Raw genomic sequence first — 16,509 nt, 5'->3', positions numbered from 1 at the left:
CGGAAGCAAAGCACTGGCCATTTCTGATAGAGGTGGATGTCTTGGCTCCCTGCAGAGACTTGGCCAGCTGGTTTCTGGAGCACTTGTCACCATCTGCTGAGCTAGGTTTCATTTTTATTTACTTGTTTCACAAGTTACAAGCGGGACTTACTGAGTGTGAGCAGAGGCCCACACAGTCCCCCAGAGTCTCCCCGAGGCTGTGGGTCTTCACATAGCTGGGCCGCCTTGTCAGAAGTATGATTGCTCTCGATTAAAGAAAAGGTGGAGGAGGCTTTTTTTCAGCCTTTCTCTGAGTTCAACTGGGATGCTTCTATGTCTCCTTGGCCTGGTCCTGGGAGGTCAGGGTTTGAGAGTTCTTTCTCACTGGGTTACTTTGTGAAAGAAGGTGTCTGATGGCTGCCCAAGTGAGTGGATGGTCCTTTGTAGACTGTTGCCAAACAACTACTGGTTATAGTGTACATCTGTACTTTCTTCCCCGATTCTGCTTCTTGTCAGGAAGTCAGCAATTTCAGAGTGCTTTTCTTTTGTACATTGGAGATTTCTGGAGATAGAACCCATGACTTTGTCATCAAAGCCACGTCGGCAAGTGGCCTGGCTCTGAGCTACATGCACAGCCCAGTGTCAGACTCCATAAGATACTGCTGTGAGGTAGGCACCACGCCCCCTGATCTCCATGAGCTTTGAGGAAAGGCGCTTAGAGGAGACAGCCATGCACGAGGGCAAGAGGATTGCGTATAGTATTTTTATTTGTCGCAAAACGTGTTTCGAGCCTTACGAGAGGTTACGATTGGGAGCTTGAGGTAAGTAGGTCTCCCAGGGCCTAGAGAAAATGGCGTGGAGAGTGATGAGGTCCTAGGGAGTGTTTCCAGGACCGACCTCTGACATAACTGCAGGTGGGCCGTTCGCTGGGCCGGTGACTGCAGTTTGGGCAACAGAAGTTGCTCAGCATCTGAGATTGGGAGCAGATGATATCAGAGTTTAACTGAACAGACCAAAATTTCATGTGTGCCTCTGTCTCCAACTCATCTCTGCATGGAAGCTGTAGCAGAAGATGCTTTTGTTCACTTTTTATACATGGGTATTACAGTCACAGTTATGTGTGTGTGGCCAGGGTGCTCCTGGGTCTGGTCTCAAAGCTGGAAAGCATTTCCATGTTCTTGAGCACAGCGGTTTCTTTTGAAGAGCTCCTGATACCGAACCTTTGGTGGCTTATTTCTTAGGCTTAGTGAAAAATAGTAGATTTAGTGGGGAGGACCATTTTAAAAGATTCTAGAATTTTGGACATTTCAAGCTCTAACGTGGTGTCATAGTCGCTGTTTTCTGTGTTACACTGCCCCCAGACTACCAACTAAAACGAGAAACACCTGTTGAGCCATAGTTTCTGCAGGTGGGAGATTTGTCAGCTTAGATGGGGCCCACAGGACTCCTCATGAGGTTGCAGGTGAGTCTTCCCATCCCTGTAGTCTCTTCTGTAGGTTCTGTTGGGGGCGATCCTTTACAGAGCCCAGTCACATGATCGTAGCAGAGTGTAACTAACTCCCCTCTGGTGGTTGGTCTGAGAGCTTCCACTCTGGTCATGCAGATCTGTCCACGGGGCAAGCTCCAAGGCATGTTGTAAGTCGTGGTCCCTCTCTTCCTCCCTCCCATCTTCCCCTACCCCCCACCGCCCCCCCATCTCTCTTTTACCAGCAACACTGAAAATGATACACTATTCTCTTTGTTAGACGTGTGTCATTACAGCCAGCCGTGGGCAATGGGAGGTCATCACATGGCATGATTCTGGGGATGTGGGTTAATGTGGGAGTCTTTTAGGGATTGCTGGTTACAGATTTCCAGGGTACATATGATATGCTAACATGAGATTCAGGGGTTACCGGAAGCTACTGAAAGAGCCCGGCATCTTTGCAGATCAATTTGCCTTGGAAACTTTTTGGAGGAAAATTCCATTTGAAATTCTTCGTGAAAACATTGATACACAACAACATAGGATGCAAAATTTGCCCAAGTCTTCAGAGGAGAGGCCCAGGCTCAGCTAATGCCGTCCTGCCCCCGCCTCTGAATTTTTGGCTTTTGTCAGGAGTCAGAGCCACTTTGGTGGAAATGACTGGAATTCTTGCTTGAGCCCTTAGCTGTGTAAATGAGATGCCAAGAGCCAGAGAGGAGGCAGGCCTGCCTCCCCGTGTAGTGCAGGGAGAATTCGTGACATTCCTCTCAACATTTTCTTTTCCTCCAGCGTGGCCACCCTGCCTCTTTGTAGTGTAACCTTTAGGCATCTTTCCTTTCTTTTTCTAACCTTTCTCCTGTTCCAGAAACAGGTTACGTAAAAGTAGGTCAAGATTGACTCCTGGAGCCTCCACCTTGTCCCTTTCATTATATCACAGGGACACAATGCTTCTGTTGGGTCATACTGTGTCCCGAGACGTTGAATAAATCAGTATTTCTTGGCTCAGACAGTGTCTCGGTAGCTCTGAATAACATTTGCATTAGGAACAGAGAGCTGATGCACAGCATTGCTGCGAGGCTGACGGGATCAGACAGGAAACCTCAGCCAATACCTTCTGTCTGGCAGCGAGTTTCTTTCCAGGGCATCCGTCTCTCTTCCCTACCAAAATAGTCTTCTCATAAAAACGGGCTCAGCAGGTCATCTTATAGATGGTGTCAGGCTCCCATGGTGTTCATCTTAATCGCTTCTCTCAGAGTTAATGGAAATGAGAGATTTAAAATCAGGGTCAAGGTTATTAGTAGCCCCAGAGCCCAAGACAGAGGAAAGCATAGCTGTGGTCATTAAAAATGCTACTGGCTCGAAAGTTACTATTCTCTCTGTCTCTCTGTCTCTGTCTCTGTCTCTCTCTCTCCTCCCTTCCCTCCCCCTTCCCTCCCCCTTCCCTCCCCCTTCCCTCCCCCTCATCCCTCTCCCTCTCCTTCTCTACTCTTTCTGCATTCAAAGTGTTTCTTACCTATGATTTCATTTGTAGTGAAAAGACAGAGTAGGACAGAGCTACTTCTATGGGTGAGGGTGACACAGTTAAAGCTGAGTTTTAGAGTAGGAGGACTGGAAGATGGCATACTATGCGCAGAATCGTACTTAAGTGTTTTCATTTCACATCTGATTATGGGATGTGAAGTGTCCATGTCACAGTCCTCTGTGCTCCAGTGAGCATCCTGTACATGAGTGCCTGGGATTTGAATGAGTTCCTTACTACGGTGGTTGGTGTAGCATTAGTTTTCTCTCTTTTTTCAAGTTTTACTTATTTTGTATGTTTTCAGCATGCGTCATATGTGCGCAGTGCCTGCAGAGGCCAGAAGAGGGCATTTAACCTTCTGGAACTGCAGTTAAAAGCAGTTGTGGGCTGTTGGAGGTGCTGGCCACTGAATCTGATGCCTCTATGTGAGCAGCCAGTGCTTTTAACTGCTGACCCATCTCTCCAGCTCCAGTTTTTTTTTTTAATGATCATGTATAATTCTTAATCACCCCTTAGTGCTTTTCTCTACTATACCTTTGCCTCAATGTTTTAAATTTCCAGTGCCGTGGTGACTGGGACAGCACCCTAGTGTTTACCTGGCAGTCACCACTGATTTGATGTTTTTCTAAATAACTAAAGCCTCATTGTTGGTCATTTACCCCGGTGGCTTTTGGGGCATGAATTCAAGCACCACGAATGCTCATCTTTTCTGGAATTGGGAAATAGTGGCTCTGAGAAAAATGTTCATAAACAGCTTTCTGAGGGAGCTTTTGGGGCATCAGTAGTGAAAGTAAGTGGCGCCTTTTCTGGATGCAGAGGACGGCTCAAGGAAGTGCTGGTAGCTACCTCTGCATCTCTGAATAGTGTCATCTCTAGACCTGCCCAACGTAGACCCTCCTTGGTTCCTCCTTGGAGCTGTTTAGCACAGGATTACCTCACCGCCTCAATGGCAACTGATTTGAATTATATCAGTTATTAAAAATGATCTAATATTTTCCTTTTAAATCAGTGTGCCTGGCTCATTCTCTGATGTAAGCTGGTGATTTATTTGTAATAAGGTATAAGGCGGCTGTAGCCACTCTATGATGTAATCTAAGAATGACATGAAAACAAAATAGGCTTTTATATAATGAAAGTATTCCTGTAATACACTTTATATTGAGAATGGAGACAGGCTTTGACGTTCTCAGGGACTCTTTTCTTAGCTTTCCTTCCCGCTTTGAGTTTCAATGTTATTAAGTTAATTTCACCAGGACCATGTTAAACTGTTCAAAGACTGCTTTTTCTTCTAACCTTGTCTTCCCCAGTCCCCAATTTCCTGCCCACTGCTGCCCTAAGTGGCTCCTGCTTCCCTGTGCTTTCCCCTGCAGTATCCTTCCTTGGCTTTTCCATGCCAATGCTCTTGAGTTAGTCAGAGCTGTTGTGTGGTGGTTCTGCTATAGGGCCCCCCCCCAACCTTTTAGGGCTTTTGGTCCCTTGTTAGAAACCTTTGATGTGGACTTCTCATAGCTTGATACAGTAGCAAGGAATAGCCCCAGAAGGTCAGACTAGGTGGAGGAAATGGGCTTTCTTGTTCTAGATTGGCTCTTCCTACTGAAGTTTAGCCAGGCTGTGGCCTATCCATGGGCCTCATCTTTCCTGGTCTGAGGAATGGGTCTTTTCTGCTTCATTTTCTGGAGTCAGTTGGTACATTAGCAGGGTATCCTGGAAGGGTTGTGGTGAAAGCATCCTGAGGCTGCATGCTGTTTAGCTATGGCCATGTAGGGAATCTGCTGTGGTTGTGGCAGAGGAGTTAGAGTGAAGGTGTACAGTGAATTGCTTGGTTGTTGACACTAGACAGTGATTCTTTTGGGGATCTGGGGAGGAATTGGTCAGTAAAGTACTTGTTGCACAAGTCTGAGGACCCGAGTTTGATTTCTCTAACCCATGTTTAAAGTAAACACAACAGCAGTAGTAACAACCCAAACCAACCCAACCCAAACAAACCCAACCCAACCTAACCCAAACCAAACCAACCCAAACCAAACCGAACCAACCAGCCAACCAACCAACCAACCAACCAAACAAACAAAAAAAAACCCCAACAACAATTGGTGTGGTAGCATATACCTGTAATCCCTACGCTAGGGAAGTTAAGGAGCCTGGCCTTCCCGGTGAGGCCCCAGCTAATGAGAGAGCCTGTTTCAGAAAACAAGGTGGATCATGTCAGAGAAAGAACTGCATTTGAAGTTGTCTTCTAGCCTCCTCACACTTGCCCCCGTACAGCAAATAAGCACAGAATAACAAAGTTCTCTTTTTGTCTCGCTTGCTGGGATTCTTTGGTTTGTTGACCTTAAGTGTATTTCCCAAGATACTTTGTAGCATGAAACTCAATTCTCAGATATAGAAAGGGTTAAAGTCTACCGACTCTAATAGCACGTTTATCTGTGTGCGCTGCTTGAGAGAGTTGGGAAGCAGGGTCAAGGATTAGAAGGTCTGTCACTTACTGTGGATTGTTGCAAGACTTCCTAAGTTCTGTGTCTCTGCAGTAAAGCAGGGCAGAAGTTTGCTTTGTATGTCTTTATTTTATTTTATTTTTTTGGCTCCCAAGGGGTTAAAACACCCATGATGTTCTACTTTGTGCTGAAGGTCCAGCTCACAAAAGTAGGTGATGCTGCCAGAGTCTGTCTTGGATTGACTTTGCTCCTTGACTGCGTTAGATCCTGTGTCCCTTACTTCCTTTCCCAGGCAAAACAATTAGCTCTATCACAGAGCCCAACTTTCTATGTGCTAGGGCAGTGCAAAAGCCATATTATGGGATAGTGAGAGAGGTTTGGAAGAGATGGAAGAGGCCAGTAAGGTGGCTGTCTCCCACCCTTCCCGCTGGTTGTCAGTGACTTGCTACCGCACTGCCTGGGCATTTTGCCTGCTTGTCAGTGATTTCCTTTTGCACTAACTAGGTGCATGGAAAAAAAAAAAAAGGCTGGAGAGTGAGGAAGGAACTGGAAGGGAGTTTGGAGAGAGCAAAGAAGGCAGTGTACACCTGAGTGACATGGAAGGAGCAAGCCTCGCTTTGACCTCAGCAGGAACTCTGAGAGAGGTAGATGGACCAGCAGAAAAACAGTATGAGGCTGACTTTTCAGTATCAAGAACCAGCCACAGTTAGGGTTTGTTTTTTGGGGGGTGGGTGGATGGAGTTGGGGTGGGGTAGCGAGTCAAAGTGCTCCATCACAACAGGCATTTAAGTAGTAGGGGCTAACACTGTTGATTTATAGGGGAATGAAAAAGTGAGACTATTTTCCAATGCTTACCCTTATTGCCTTTTAAAAATTAATTTCATTTGATATGTATGAGTGTTTTAGCTACGTGTATGTCTGTGGGTACTTGGCACCTTCAGAGCATAGAAAATGGCATCAGAACACCGCGCACTGGAGGTGTAGATGGTTTTGAGTTGCCATGTGGGTGCTGAGAATCAACCTGGGTCCTCTAGAAGAACAGTTAGTGCTCTCAGCTACGGAGCCCTCTCTCCAGACCCAACTTTAGCATTTTTTTTTAAAGGCTTCCCCTGTGTTAATCTAGAATTTTCTGAAGATAAATTTCATGCGCATTCCAATTCCCTTTTAGGATGAATATTTAAGAGAGTGGTTCTCTGCAGAAGTTGGCACCAGAGATGCTGATGTATCTCAGGCAGTTTTGTCACACGTAGCGCTATTGACAAGGAAGACAAGTGGGCTAAGCTAACTGAGGATCCGCTAAAACTTCTTTGAACTGACTGTATTTTTGTGGGTGTTTCTTTTTCTTTCTTTCTTCTTTTCAAGGAAGTTGCAGAGAATCTCGTTCTTTTGGCCTTCTCCCTCTCTTCCCCACTCATGGTCAGTGACTTGCTCACTGTGCTGCCTAGGTGCTTTGCTTGTCTGTCTGGTAGAGCATCTGTGCTGCTTAGTTCTGTTGCATTAACACATCCCAGGTCCTCTCTTCTCCCCCGGGGTTGAAGCTTAGTGAATCCCACCTTACTTCATAACAGGCCCTGGTGTGCCTGACGTAGCAAGTCATAGTAATGGTGACTTATTAATTTAACGATGACCAGGCCACATGTGAAGAGGGGTGTGAGTGAAACAAACCAGTTAGCTAATGGTGCCAGGATGGGGGCAGGAGAAAGTGTTTCAGAATGAGTGTGAAAGCACTTGCAGAAGTCTTACAACGGAGGTATGTTTGGTCCTTGAGAGAACAGGCTGGAAGGGCTGGAGCGAAGACCGAAGGAGGGGGGTCACACACCCTGATCAAAATGGTGACAACAGATGCCATCAAGCACACTTGGAGGGTCCTCTGGGAGAAGGGGTGATCTTTGATTATTCTAAGGAATCCACAGAGATGTAACAAAAGGCTCAGAATAAGTTGTGGCTTCCCTCCCTGTGCGGCCCTCGTTGGTGGGGGCTCTCCGTTCAGATGGTGGCTCCTGTGCGGCGCACACCTGCAAGGGTGCTCAGCCCGTGAGATGGGCAATTGCACGCCTGATCACCCATTCAAGCACCCACTTATTTGTTTTCCACATGCAAATTTGGCCTTTTTTTTTTTTGCAGATGGATTTAGTATATTTGTTGCTTCCCCATTTTATTTAAAACAAAACAAACGGCCAACCATGTCAGTTGGGGGTAGCAAATAGAAATGTGAATATTATTTTCTTTGCTGTCAGTTTCAATTACATGGCTGAAAGGGATCTCAGGCAAATGAGTCTTTTCTGGGCTCAATTTTACTTTTGTTTTCTGTCACCTTTTCTTAATTACAGTTATTTTTTTTTATTCCTTTAAAAAGTTTTAAATAGGGGTGTGTTGTTACTTTATTTTCCCGAATAATTTTCTTTTCCATTCTTGTATTTTTGTCATGTGGTTTTGACTTTTCACCATTTTAGTTTCTGAGCTTGGGGCCTGTTATCTTAAAAAAGGCATCATAGCGTCTCCAGAGGCCATTGGTGGGTTAGGATAGAAACTTCCTTAGCCTGGAAACAAACAAACAAACAAACAAACACAAATGAGGAGTATTTGCTCCTTCCTATTGATGCATTGTTACCCCTGATGACACAACATCATGCAAAACTCACTTTTGTTCATAGGGGAGGTGCCAGGTAGATGCCAGAAGCTAGAGAGTATGCGGTATTTGCTTGTATTTCTTATGGAATTTCAAAGCTTTAGAGTAGTAGATACCTTGGTATTGATTTCGCTCCATGCATGTCACTGTATGCTTAGGTACACAGGCTCAGAAAGGAAAAAAAAATATGACATGATTGAGGAGACAGTGTGTGGTGGCTTCTGTGGCCTGGGGTGAGGAAGAACGGCTAATCCTGCAGAAGGTATCATCTCAAGGTGGGGTTTGTGTTAAATGGTGTCTCTGTGTCTCATTTTCTCTTATTTAAAACAAAAACAAAATCCAAAAAACTATTTGGTATTGAGTGTTAAGCAAAGAAGTAAGCAGGAAGGTAGTGGGAACCCTTTGCAGCTTGCTATAGAAAGGTTGACTATTGGATTAGAGTGAGGGCGGTGTGTGTGTGTGTGTGTGTGTGTGTGTGTGTGTGTGTGTGTGTGTGTGTGTATGTGTGTGTCTGTGTGTGTCTGTGTGTGTGTGTCTGTGAGCACGCTTGTGTGTTGGGGGAGCTTAAGAGTGGGTGGAGGCAATCTCCCATGCAGGAGATGCCAAACTAGTCAGGCTAAGGAGATTCATTTTAGGTCCTGAGTGTCTGAACAGAATGAAGACCTAGTGCTTACTTGATTTGACCATTTATTTTTGCAAAAAAGAGAAACTGATTGGTGCCCACAGTGGCCGAGCCTCTTGCCCAGCACCATCCAATGCTAACTGATTAGTTGCCATATTTAGAACAGCAGCAGCCTTTTAATAGACTCTTTATTTGGAAAGAGTGCATTTTCACCTGTCAGATCATATTTACTAGTTAGGTGGTGGGGTGTACATGTGAGAGGAAGTGTACACCTTCTCTGTGGGACTTATTTCTTCCCGTATGTTTTGAAGGAGGAGCCTGGCATGGACTATGAGACCTCTTACCAGGCAGGCCCCTGTGGTCTTTGCAGACTAGAGCAGGCACACGGTCAGTGATGAGATAAGCACTTAGGACCATGGACCTTTTCAGCAGCTGTTTAAAGTAACCCACCTCGCCCCCTCGAAAGAGACTTAGAGATGAAAATCAGCATCATTTAATGGGGGCTTTGAAATGTTAAACATGGGACCCTTCACTTTTAGAGATGAAATATTAGGATGTGAAATTATGAGGCTTGTATGCAAAGTCGAAAGTAATTTTTTTTTTCTTTTCTTGGAAGTGGTTTTATAGCAAGAGTGGCCCACGTGAGTGAAAGGGCAGTTTTATCTGAAAAGGATAAGAAAGGCTTAGCTTTTGATGTACTTTCTGCCAGAACACTGAAGGGACCTGGGAACCTTGCTGCCTTAAGTAAGTGAATTCTAGGTATGGGGAGGACTGTGTCCAGTGTAAGTTGGACGTGCATGACATATCTGTGCAGGCCACCGCTGCTGTGCACCTCCAAGTACATTGTACAGAGCTCTAGCTGACACCCTGTCATGACAGGATCTATGTATATGGTCCTGTACGGGGTCTGCAGCCATTGAAAGGAAAACTTATTTTGCTTTCTACACCTGCAGTCTTCCCATTTACAGGGACAACCTGGTTTGGAAGTATCTTTAGAGAATTATTGACTGTGTCGGAACTACTAAGTGGTAGAGTCTCAGATTTGGGTTGCTTTTCTAGGAACCATTAATTTTCTGTATAGTTACAAGGATTCGCAGCAGGGAATACGACGTTCTGAAAATAAGAAAAAGAGGTCAGATGAACTGCTGATTTCAGGCGTGTGGAAAGAGATCTTTATTCCAATGACCTCAATGCTTCTCGGAAAACTCTGGACTACTGGGTTTCATTCCCTGACGCGGGGTCCTCTGGGGTTACAAGGACCGATGGAGTTAGATCACATGGTGGAGGACTGTCCTTATTGGACTAATGTGTGTTATAGAGGTATACTGTGCTTTGGCATTTAGACAGCTGTTTTTCCCCAAGTAGGATAATGTTTAAGGAATAGCTCCCTCAAAGTCCCCAATATAGGGACCAAGCAAGGAACGTGGAGCATCTGCAGCAATATACCTCAGTCTACGGTTAAGTATTAAGGTGGCTAATGGCTAAACCGTTGTATCTGCCTAATGAGTTTCATATTTGTAGGGATATATCTTCTTCGTCCCTCCTCCTCATTTTTTCTCTTCGTATTTGGGTTGATCACCAGACGCTAACACACCCTGTCGGAGGGCAGGAGCTCTTACGTAGACTTGGCAGCGCCTGTGGTGTCCAGACTATTCATTCGACAAGTATTTAAATGAGCCCTTCAGACGCCAGCTTCTGGAGACATAAAGATGTGTAAGATGTGCTTTTTACCCTCTCTGCGTAGTCAGGAGCCCTGAGCCAACCACACAAGTAGGACATGGGATCACGTCTCCCTTTTCAGCTTCTCTTTACACATGCAGTGAGAGCCAGACCTGGACCACACGATCAGCGAGGGCCCTTCTGATCTCTCGCACAATGCAGTCTCTTACACAAATCCGTTAACTCTCCAACAATTATTTATCAAACTGAAAATTGGCAAACATCTCCCCTTCCTCCCATTTATAGCATATAATGTTGAAAATGAATGAGGCGATGTCTACAGAATGCTTTAATAAGCAAGTTGGAGAGAGATATTATATAAGTTTGAGGCGCTATTATTAATGGAAATACGAAAACAAGGGCTGATGTTTTCAGAGAGAACAGATGGCTCCTTTGTTTAGAATTTGAGTATAAAAGAGAGAAGGAGGGGGAAAAGATATTTGCCATATTGTGTAGGCCTTGAATTTGAGTGACTTTAAGATGCCAAAACAGTCTGTTTAGGAAAGTCCCATAGATTCAAAATAACTCCTCACTGATCAAACTGTAATTAAAATAACAACAACAACAACAAAAATGACAGTAAGAGACTTCCTAATAAGAAATGCCACAGTGACAATTGACACAGCCTCCCAGAAACTCCCTTTGAGTAGCTCTCCAGAAATGGACTTTTTCATGTCTTCAGACGTTTCGGCACATCATGGAGTAAGTCAATGAGAACAGACTGTAAGCTCCTTCTTTCTAAGCCCCAGGCTCATCCCCATTTGTACGCATTTTCTCACGACTTGAGTTCGATCCCTGGGTCCCACATGTTAGAAAGAGAGAGATGGATGTCTGAGGATGTCTTTTAACCTCTACACACGCCCTCTGCTCGCCCCCCCCAAATAAATGTTAAAAAGGGTAGTGAGAGCTGCACCTCTTTCTTCCACTCACATCCCCCCCCATTTTTTTTTTTTTGATAAATAACACTCTGCATTTGGGTATGCCCTGTTTTTGCAACCCTCAGCCCTGCAGATCTGGTGACTTTGCCTTTCGCAGCCTTCATCCATGGCATCTGGAGAGTTACTGTTCTCTGTCACCCTCACTGCTCTTAGACTCTCCTAGGACACATCTGAGAGGTGTGCCCAGAGCCCTGTGACTAAGGAATGTAGGTGGCACGTGGCCTGGGGTCCGGAATGAATGAGAAGCAAGTGAGCCACCGACTAGTACCATCTCCCTCTGCCTCCTGACCACTGCCTCACACCCCCTCTTTCCCATGATGGGCAGCACTCTCAAACTAAGCTGGAGTAAATTTTTCCTTAAGTAGTTTTTTTGTGAAGCCTTTTGCCGTAGCATGCAGAAAAATACCCACGGCAGTTTTTTTTTTTTCAATTGATTAGGAAAGTGAAAAGATTTTGCATGTTTTCCCGTTTTATTCCTTGAATGATCGCTACGTTGCTCGGGCCGGCCTTGAACTTGTCTTCCTTTTGTCTTAGTCTCTGAGTAGCTTTGAGCACCTTAGCTTAGGCTATTCCTGGGATAGTCTTCTCTTTCGGTTTTAATTGTTTTATCATTGTGAGCATTAAAAAAAAAAACCTCTGTTTATTCGCTGACCTATAAAATGAGGTTATTGAACAAGATAATTTCCTTGATTATTTTTTTTCAATAACATTAAATCTGTGGTAGCCGAGGGCTTTGGGAGCAGACAGGTATATCTAGGCGTCTAATTCGTTTGTCTGCCCTTTAAGTAGGAATGATGACCTCCCTCCCAATATCTAGGAGAAGCTTCGAGGAGGCAGACATCCTGCAATGTTGTTCGCTAATCTGTTTGTGATTAACATCCTGTGCCCTTTCTCGGCATCCTAAACTCACTGATTGAAATTTAATTATAGGGAATTCCTTCCTCTCACAGATTTTATACCACTTGAATTTCACTTCTTTTTCTCTGAATCCTTTGCTGACTTTCCACTTCCTATTAATTTAATAGTGGAAATAGGGCTTCGGATCATAAATATTCTCTCTTTATCCAGCATTTTGCCATTCAGGTCTCTGGAAACGGATGAAAGCCTGGGTGCCCCTCCTCTTTGAAACCAATCCTGTCAGTAAACCCACTCTTTCTTCCCATCGGATGTAAAGATAACAGAAGTGGAGGCCACACTCCTCATGGGTGTCACCCAAATTGCTCAGTTTGGGTGAGATTCTTCTTATTTTGTTGATGGGCAAATGGGATTTAGTCACAGTAAATTACTTGCTTAAAATCACTAAACAAGTGGCTCAGTTACTTACTGGGGTCTGAAGTTATGCGATCTCAGTTCCCTTTCCTAGAGACTGGCAAAAACGAGGCTAGTGAACTAGGCGTGTTCAGGGGCAAAGGCGGTGGCGGTGGCTGCTGCTGTTGTTGCGTGTCCCAAGCCTCTCTGCTTCCTCCTCCTCTTCTTCAAGATTTATTTTTAATTCATGTATCTGCATATATAATGTGCACATGTCTCTGCTTGGTGCCCATGAAGACCAGAGGAGAATGTCATGCCGCAGAGCTGGTTACAGAGTTCCATGTTACTATATCCACACTGGTACCATATACCGTATCTACCTGCATCCATCTCAACAGCATCACATGCTCATTCCTGCCACAGCTTCAGCCCCACCTTAAACAAGCCCATGAAGTCCAGTGTGCCGGAGTGTTTTAAGTCACTGCAGTCTCTTGAGATGCACTTAGACTCATCTTTGAAATGGAGTTATGAGCAAGCCTGATGACCTTTGGAGACCTTGTTTTTCCCAAGACGACAGTGTAATTCAACAAGCAATTCAGCGTATTTCCAAGCTACTGGTCACTAGGTACTTTGGTTAAAAGGTTAAGGCCTTCATTTGTCAGATAACTGTTAGTAAAGTAATGCCTTTGAAATGTAAGGCATAGTTTCTACACTGTAGAGAAGGTAATGATGCCAATACATATTTAGAGTGGTTTCAACCTCACTAATTGTTTCTGCAGAGTGGCAAATTTAATTTTCTTTGTCTTTGACTTTTATTGCTTTGGGAGATTGAGTAAGAGAAAAAGTAAGATGATGCTGTCAATGGAAGTCCAGGGTTAAGGGAAGACTCATAGGGTAGACACTCCTTCTGGAATGTAGGAACTGAACAGTAACTGGGAACCCACAAATCTTAGGGCTTCCGAACTTGGCTGCCTAGTAAGTTCTCAGTAGGAACTGTAAACAAGTGACTTGTTCCTAAACTGCCCATTTGCATCACAGTGTCTATAGCATGGACCTAGTGGCAATCTTCATCACATACCCAGGCTTGAGGACCATGCCCTAGCCTTGAGTTCTAGCCACAGCTTTGATACCATCTTAGTTAACGTCTTTCTTGATGAGCTGCAGTTCTGGGTACCACCCTCAGACACTTAAGTGAAAACTACTGTCCAACCAGGAGTTTATGCCAGTAAGAGTGTCACAGGAACTCCCTGAAAAAGGTACATGGAGGACCGACTAAGAGTTACCCTTTTGGGATGCACTGCCTTTTTATGCTTGTACGAATGTTTAAAAGTGATAGCAAGTAGTATGTTTTATTGCTTTAATTGTTCAAGGTCTTTTTAAGGTATGCAATAAAACACCATGTAAGCTAAATGACCTTTATATTTTAGTGCTTTTTGGAAGGGAACAATACCTGGTATTATGCTGCAGCATAATTTTAATTGTTTGTGTCTTCAGGCAGCACAGCCAGCCTTGGACTCTGAGGGCCAAGGGTCAGCTAGCTTCCCTGAGACTTAACGTGTTTCTGCTTAAGCATCAAGTAGACTCTATTTGCTTGGTAGCTCTTGACCTCATAATGTCCAGCCCTCATATCTTTGCTTTTTTTTTCTTCTTCTTCTTCAAACTTACCCAAGAAGGAGACTTAATTCATTACTTATTTCCTGCTGGAGTTACAGGTGTGGGTAGACGGCATATATGACATGATCCATATTTAGGAGGAGGAGCGGAGCCCTCTTCTCCCCCTTCAGTCCAGTCAGCAGTACAATGTTTAACCCCAAAGGGCACTGCTAATAGGCCTTTAAAAATTGATGCTGTTAGATGTAGCTCGTCTTCCAACTCTGAACTTGTTTTTCTAGAAGGGAAAGAGTTCTCAGGCTGCAAACACAGGGCACTGGAATTTCAGAGGTTTCTATTAACTTACAAGTCTTGTAAAGGTCGATGTGGTTATGTTCACATTGTGCTCACAGATATGGGTAGTGGTCTACCAATGGTGTTTTAGAAGTGTTTTTCCCCCTTTGTGCTAAGAAGTTAGACAGATTTTTAGGTATCTCTGAGAAAAATAATCTATGTGTTTATATCTGTGCACACATGTGAGTAGTATATGTAATGAAATAGCTTGAGCTGAATTTATAAATCATTTTCAAAATCTGTTAAAAATAGGGCAGATTCTCAATTGTTACATTTTTTGATTTTTCCCTTAGTGTTTATTTCTTTTCCTGAAGCCTTTTGTTGTAAACAATTCCAATTTAAACTGTTTGAAAGCAAGTGTAGTCCATAAGCTCGTATCTTTTATTCAGAGTCATCTGTTGTTTATATTTTGTCTCTTTAGTTTTATCATTTCCCCACCTGTGTCTCTGCTTTTTCCCTAGTTTATATACATATTTTTTTCTGAAGTATTTGAGAATAAGTGTGCACTGCTTCTTGAAAATTTGAGTACGATCAAGTGAGAATAAGTTGCATAAATTCTGCATGGTACTCTACCCTTGAATGCAGTATGTTTCCTACGAATGAAGGAGGTAGGGATCGCTTCTGCCCATCACAGTGTGGTGACTCAGTACTATAATTTAAGTTACAGTCTGTACTTTTTTTTTTTTTTAAATAAGCTAACCCAGTTATATTCTCGATGGCATTTTCCTCCTCAGTGCACAAGCAGGCCTAGACCTATAGTTATTTAGTTGCCATGCCTCTTTGGTCTCCTTTGATCTGGAACATTTTCATATTCTTTATATTTCATGGTTTTGGCATTTCTGTACAAATTGGAACCTCAATTTGAAATGCATTCTTCATATTAGCTAGCTATTTCTTCATGTTCAAGTTGAATTGTGCATCCAGCTAGAGTAGCAGTTTGCAACCTATAGGTTGTGACCCCTTTGGGATCAAACGACCCTTTCACAGGGGTCACTTAAGACCATCTGCATATCAGATATTTATATTACAGTTTATAACAGTAACAAAATTAAAGTTATGAAGTGGCAGTGGAAATAATTTTATGGTTGGGTGTCACCACCACACGAGGAACTGTATTCAAGGGTCACAGTGTTAGGAAGTTGAGAACCGCTGTGCTAGAGAATACCGGGAAAGTGTTGTGTGTCCTTGGTGTCACATGGGGAGGCTCAGAGTGTGTGCTGCTGAAGTTCTTTGATTCATCGATGCTATGGCTACTATTCTGCCCATTGAATTTATTGTTATTTTGGTTTCTTTGGAGATGGAGTTTCACTACGTACCAGGTTGACCTCCAGCTCCTGGTGCTCTTGCCTCTACCTCCCACGTGCTGGGCTACGGACACACACTGACGTGCCTGGCTGCCCTCTGCAATTACTTAGCAACCCACGAAGAGATACTTCCGGCTTGCTTCTGAACATTGCAACTATGGTTTTCCCACCGTCATCTGTCATCTTTCCTTCATCATGGTGATCTTTCCATGTCTGCTCTAAGCAGTGCCTCCTCTGGTTCTCTCTCTCTCTCTCTCTCTCTCTCTCTCTCTCTCTCTCTCTCTCTCCCTCCCCCCACCCTCTCTCTCTCCCTCACTCTCTGCTAATATGACTCTTAGGACCTTTATTTCCATGTTTGATGATTTGTTGCTGCCATGCTTTAATTGTTTTTCCTCAACATATCCCAGATTTAGGCAGTGAGAGTGAGGTAGCCCCTGTGTCCTGGTGGGTCTCTTCTTCACTTTTTGTGGGTGTTTATGAAGCTGTTGGAGTAGAAAGGCACTCTGGTCTTTTTTCTACTCTGTCTCACCTCTGGAAACGCCTTTTCCTTGCTATCCTCACTCCCTTTAGTGGAGAATGCCACTGGATACCTGTATCTGAGGTGTGCTTGTGGCTATTGGTAACTTCCTTTATAGGTCCTTTTGAGGGCCGGACCCAAGAAACTACACACACACACACACACACACACACACACACACACACACACA

The 16,509-nt window shown here is 44.1% G+C and overlaps 1 protein-coding gene across 14 annotated transcripts in view; it reads left to right on the top strand.

Annotated features, from left to right (window-relative positions):
* LPP (LIM domain containing preferred translocation partner in lipoma) overlaps positions 1-16,509 on the top strand; it is a 604,427-nt gene that overhangs the window by 62,125 nt on the left and 525,793 nt on the right. Inside the window, exons 5-6 of one of the 14 annotated variants that reach the window (XM_084802407.1) lie at positions 1,341-1,441; positions 10,232-10,362. The exons of 11 other annotated variants lie outside the window; for them this stretch is intronic. The gene's annotated coding sequence lies outside the window, so the exon portion shown is untranslated. Of the gene's footprint in view, positions 1-1,340; positions 1,442-10,231; positions 10,363-12,458; positions 12,537-16,509 lie in introns of those variants that run through there. 2 more of the 14 variants (XM_084802408.1, XM_084802402.1) reach the window with 2 other exon arrangements.

This window comes from Acomys minous, assembly GCF_964271855.1.
Source record: "Acomys minous genome assembly, chromosome: 11".
Lineage (NCBI taxonomy): Eukaryota > Metazoa > Chordata > Mammalia > Rodentia > Muridae > Acomys > Acomys minous.
The sequence above is the reverse complement of the archived record's forward strand: the minus strand, read 5'-3'. Positions and strand labels throughout refer to the sequence as shown.